The following is a 5,079-nucleotide window of genomic DNA, read 5'->3' as shown; positions in this document are numbered from 1 at the left end:
CGCACAACGGCGGGCTGGACGGAATCGTTTGCCTGTGAATGATTTCGCGCAGCAGTTCGTACTGCTCGGCGTTGGTCATGCGCATGAGACCGTAGTACTCGTGGGTGTCCATAATGTCTTGCCGTTTGCGCATCGCCGCACACGGACTGGCCTTTTGCATCAACCACGTCAAGTCGTGGCCGGGCAGTAAGTCGGCGTCGACGTCTTCGCCTACGTCGACTACCACCACGCGGTCCGATCTGCGGTCTTTATTGCGCTGCTGTTGTTGTTCTTGTTGTAGCGCCTTGTAGTGCTCGTCGATCAGTTCCGCCACGGTGACGTCGTCGTCGGCAGGGATGTATTCCTTGCGTTTGGTCACAATGAGTTGCGCGTGCTCCTCGTACAGTTGCTTGTATCTGCCGTTGTCGAGCACGTCCACGGCTTCGCTGCGAAACGGCACGTACAGCAAGACTTGCTCGTGCATGTGTGAGTCGATGTTGTCGGACGGATTGTAGTTGCGGTAGCGTATCACGACCGATCGATCTCGCAGAACGTAACGGTTGTCGCGACCCAGCTTGTACTTGCTTGCAAAGTCGGCCAGGCACACCTCGTTCAGGTTGGCTTGTTCTCGAGCCTCGTACTTCTGGATGACATTGCGTTTCCAAACGTCGAAGAGGCACTCAGCTTTGCGAGCTCCTGCTTGGTCTTGCGCACTCTCACGCGTTCTTCGGGAAAGCAAGTGGGAATGTACACTACGTATCGACTCTTGTGAGACATGTCTTGACGCAGGAGGTACCACGCAGCTTCTTGCGCAGACATTTCTACTCCCTTTAGCATGTTGATTCCCAGCATGCGTAGAACGGCTTCGTAATCCATGGCTGGATTCTCGCCCAGAATTGGCACGACCTCTTTGTGAAGGTTAGACATACCCCGATCCTCTTTATTCACGTAGTCCACGACGTACATAGCGCACGCGTAGTGGTCTAGTATGACTTGCAGATCCATGTTGGAGTCGAGTACCTTGCCTATCCACAGGTTGAACGCGTTCACAAACTTCTGCGCCAGTGTTCGTTTGTGCAGGACGCAAGGTCTCGAGAGTCCGGCGCGTAGAATTGCCATGTACTCGGCTTCGGACCCGACTTTGAACTTGCGCAGGATCGCGTCCACAGAGTCGAACTCTCCCACTGACAACGCCTCGTGCATTTCGTTGTACTTGCGCTTCAGTCCTTCTCGTTTTGCTTTCTCCGCATCGCCGGCGTCGTCTGCTAGCGGAGGAAACGGCACTACGATCTTGGTAGTGTCTGTGGACATGAACAGTGCGCCGAACCTACATTTGGTTGGTCCGCGTTTGTAGCACCTATGCGTCTGCGCATGCGTTTGCGTTCGAGAGCGTTTCAGCAGAGAAGTGTCCAACGTTACCAGAGCTTCGACTATCTCCAACGTCTTTGGCATGTCGCCGCAAAGCTCTTCTTCTGGAGCGTTGTCAAGCCACTGGATCGTGTGGATGTGTGCGCTACCGCGTTGTTGAAACTCCGCTCGCTTGAAGTAATCGACGACCACGTACGGCCTGAGCGGAGAGCAGCGCTTGTCTCTCAGGATGCTCATGATCACGTCGAAGATCCGGTGAGTGTAGATTGCGCACGCAACCGGGTCGTTGTTAACGAGGTCCACCCGTTCCAATGCACTCAGCTCTCCGATTACGCGAGCACGACCTTCCGGACCCACCCGCAGGCGTTGAAGCGTTTCGAGCAGTCGATCCCAATGCAGTTCCGAAGCGGAGGGCGTCAGGAAGACGTGAGGTCTGCCCAACTGTCGGATCATTGTAAAGAGCTCCTTACGTCGGTCTTGCCAGTACTGAACCGTGTTGGGAATTCCGCGCATGAACGCCAAGTCCCGGTTCAGCAATTCGTCTAGGAACTCGCGTCCGCCACTCTCAAGTTGTTGTCGGGTAAACGAGTCTGTGATTGCGTTCGTCCGGAACGTCATGGTATTCTCGGCTACGTTGAACCGCATCACTTTCGTGGCCATGTACAGCAAGTGTTCTGGCGTCACTCCGCGTCAGTCCGTGCGTATAATCTCGCTGCTAGCTTTGGCGAATGGCGTTGGCCGAGGTCCCGTGATCCTTCGCGGAATCCCAAGGTATAGGGTGGGAAACGCAAGCTCTTCGGCGTACTCGTCGAATAAGAGCGAGATCGGAACCTTGTTCTCTCCCGGAACAACGTGCAAGCTGTAAGTGTTGTCCACGAGTTTCTGAACGTCCTCTTCGCTTCTCACTCCGACGTCGTCGTCACTAGCGTTTGGCTAACGGCGTTCAGAGCAATCACCGCTTGCATGGGATCGTCCAAGTCTGTGATTTCGGGTAGAGCTTCGATTTCGTCGTCGTTGCACTCGGCGTCGTCCCCGTCAAAGTGTTCCAGTCGACGCCAGTCTATCTGCATGTTCACGTATCTGTAGAGAGGAGTCTGCTCCAAGTGTTTGAGCCAAGCGTGGATGTTGCTGCGCTTGACCAGACCGCGCTTGTACGACGCCTTGCTCACCAGTCTTCTCTTGATGTGAACGTCGATCGCCGCGTCGTCGGGAACGTTGCGAGGCAGGCACTGAACGAGCGTTGGAACTTCGACGGGAACGTTCACGACCTGGCCTTTGATTCTGTACAGTCTGTTGCAATGCGTCAAGCGTCGTATGCTCATGAACGGGAGTCGAGGAGCGATGAGCCGTTCTTCCACCGTGTTCAACTCGCGTAGATGGTCCGGTCGAGGTGGGTAGCGGTAGCCGTAACTCACGCTCATCGCAGGAACTCAATCCGCGATCAACGAGTCTTTACACGATGCACACACAACGTAGTCGTTGTAGTCAGTCTTGCTTTTGCAGTCGTTGCTGGCATCGAACTCATTGCAAAGAACTGGCAACGCTTTGGTCCGATGAGTTTCGTTCTGGATGTTTCCAATCCGCGTGAGGTTGTTGTCGAACCAAAGTCTGTCACACACCTTGCAACTGTGACCGAAGCTCCGGCCCAGGAAGTCACGTTTGAAGCGAGCGTCGGGCTGCGCGTGCTGCTTGGCTCGCGCCGCCGCTTACGCGGCGCGCTCGCGTGCAGCATCCGGAGCAGCCTCTCGTTGTTGACGTTTACACGCGGCTCCCCATTTTCGAAGGTCGGCTTCCGCCGCTCGCTTCGCACGTTTACATTGAACGTCACGGTCCCGAACCTAAGGTTCTGCTGCTCGACGTTCACGTTCCAACGCTGCTCTACGTGCTCGAAGCTCAGGATCCGCTGTTTGACGTTGACGCTGCGAAGCTGCTTCGCGCTGACGAAGTTCAGGGTCCGCCGCTCGCTTCAAGCGTTTGCGTTCAGCGTCGCGTGCCCTTCGCTTCGCAGCTTTGTCTTGAGTGGACGTAATTGGGCTGATGCTGACGCGTGCATGCGTCAGCCCCCTCACAGACGGGACTGTTGCTTCCATCACACTTCATCGGAAGCATAAACGGAGTCAAGCGGAGTCAACCAAAGCAAGCGCTGCACTGAACGCGCGCTGCGCACTACCCGCTTAGAGGAGGAGAGTAGTGCATGCGCCGCGAGAGCAGAAGCGAGAACGCAGGAGATGCGCAAGCAGCTGCTGGGAGAGAAGTGGAGAGAGTAATGCGTAGATGTTGGAGAGAGGGAAGGAGGAGAGTTGCGCATGCGTAGTGTGAGTGCGGACAAGCCGGCCGCGGGACATACCCCCAGCAAGAGGTGCTTCGCATCTAAAACGGACAACGCAAGACACCAACACAACACCAGCGAAACACATTCCGCACTGAGCCGGATCGCCGCGCCTGACTTCTTGGGACAGCGATGGCGATGGAGGCGAAAATGTTTGAGTCCCGTGTACTTACATTTAGGTGCATGTTAAAGAACCCCAGGTGGCCGAAATTTCCGGAGCCCTCCACTACGGCGTCCTTCATAATCATATCGTGGTTTTGGCACGTTAAACCCCCGATATTATTATTACAGCGGTGGCGGTGGCACGGCGGTAGAGAAGCGGTGGTGGCGCGGCGGTCGCCAGCACCCGCGCGGCCGCGAAGTTGGCTTTCCCTCAAATGGACGCTTTTTGCGCACGTGAGCACGCTTGGCGAATGAGGGCGCGAGCGGCGAGTTCTATCAAAGGCGCAACTCCGCTACCTAATGGTATATACAGTAACCCTATGGGCGCGGTAGAGTTACTGTGCATGCTACCTACAGTACCTTTAGGGCGCGGGTGCAGCCGCCGCTGTCGCAGATTGCCCGTTGGAAGCCTACCGCAAAGAAACGCGGCGTTATTTTTTCTTTTCACCATTTACGTGGTCTATATAGTACTCCGGTCATGCATTTGTGAGCTGTGGTGCTAATGGCCTATAAAACGAAGATAACTGTACGCTGGTGCTTCGTTCCTGGCTGCTACGAAAACTCGGAAACCAAAGAACTGCGTTGCGAAGAGATACAGTGATAATGATTCCGTGCGCTATCACGAATTAGGCGGCGCTTTATTTTCTGGCAGTGCAGCTTAACGAACGAAACTCTAATACTTTTAGAAGGGGAAGATTTACGCTTGTACCTCGGACTTCCAGCTGTTCATTGCGAACAACGTGTCAGATATAGAAGCGCGATTACCATAGCTTGCTAATTAGATCCAAGGTACCAGCAGTTCAAATGTTTTTAAAGGTATACATTTCGCACCAGAGACGATCATTACGTGTCTTCATTAAATAACGTAGTTTATTTTTCAGGCACATTGGTCGTGAGTGCGCACCCCTCAGACTATATTCGTACAAGCGCCGATAGAACTACTGAATGTAAAATTAGAACATCTTGGCTCTACAAATAAACTCAGTTCAATCCTTCACATAGAATTTCATATTTTTTTCTCCTAATGCTAAACAAGTGCCATTTCGATAATAAATGACCAGTGCAAGATTGCATTGTTCAACAGACAATAAAGAATACAATTACGATTGATGTATTAGTATCAAAGGAGAGGGCTGGGTCAGGCGTCTGCTCTGGCTTTCTTGAGTGGTCTTTTTCAATTCGACTTCCCGATCATGCACTTCTATTTAATCCAGAAAATATTGGCTTTCAATTCCTTTAGC

The 5,079-nt window shown here is 53.5% G+C and overlaps 1 pseudogene; it reads right to left on the bottom strand.

Annotated features, from left to right (window-relative positions):
* Positions 1 to 2,249: 2,249 nt before the first annotated feature.
* On the bottom strand, positions 2,250 to 3,341 carry LOC125758848 (uncharacterized; annotated as a pseudogene).
* Between the last annotated feature and the right edge of the window lie 1,738 nt (positions 3,342 to 5,079).

Source organism: Rhipicephalus sanguineus, chromosome 6 (assembly GCF_013339695.2).
Source record: "Rhipicephalus sanguineus isolate Rsan-2018 chromosome 6, BIME_Rsan_1.4, whole genome shotgun sequence".
Lineage (NCBI taxonomy): Eukaryota > Metazoa > Arthropoda > Arachnida > Ixodida > Ixodidae > Rhipicephalus > Rhipicephalus sanguineus.
Note: the sequence above shows the minus strand (reverse complement) of the source record. Positions and strands in the feature narration are given on the sequence as shown.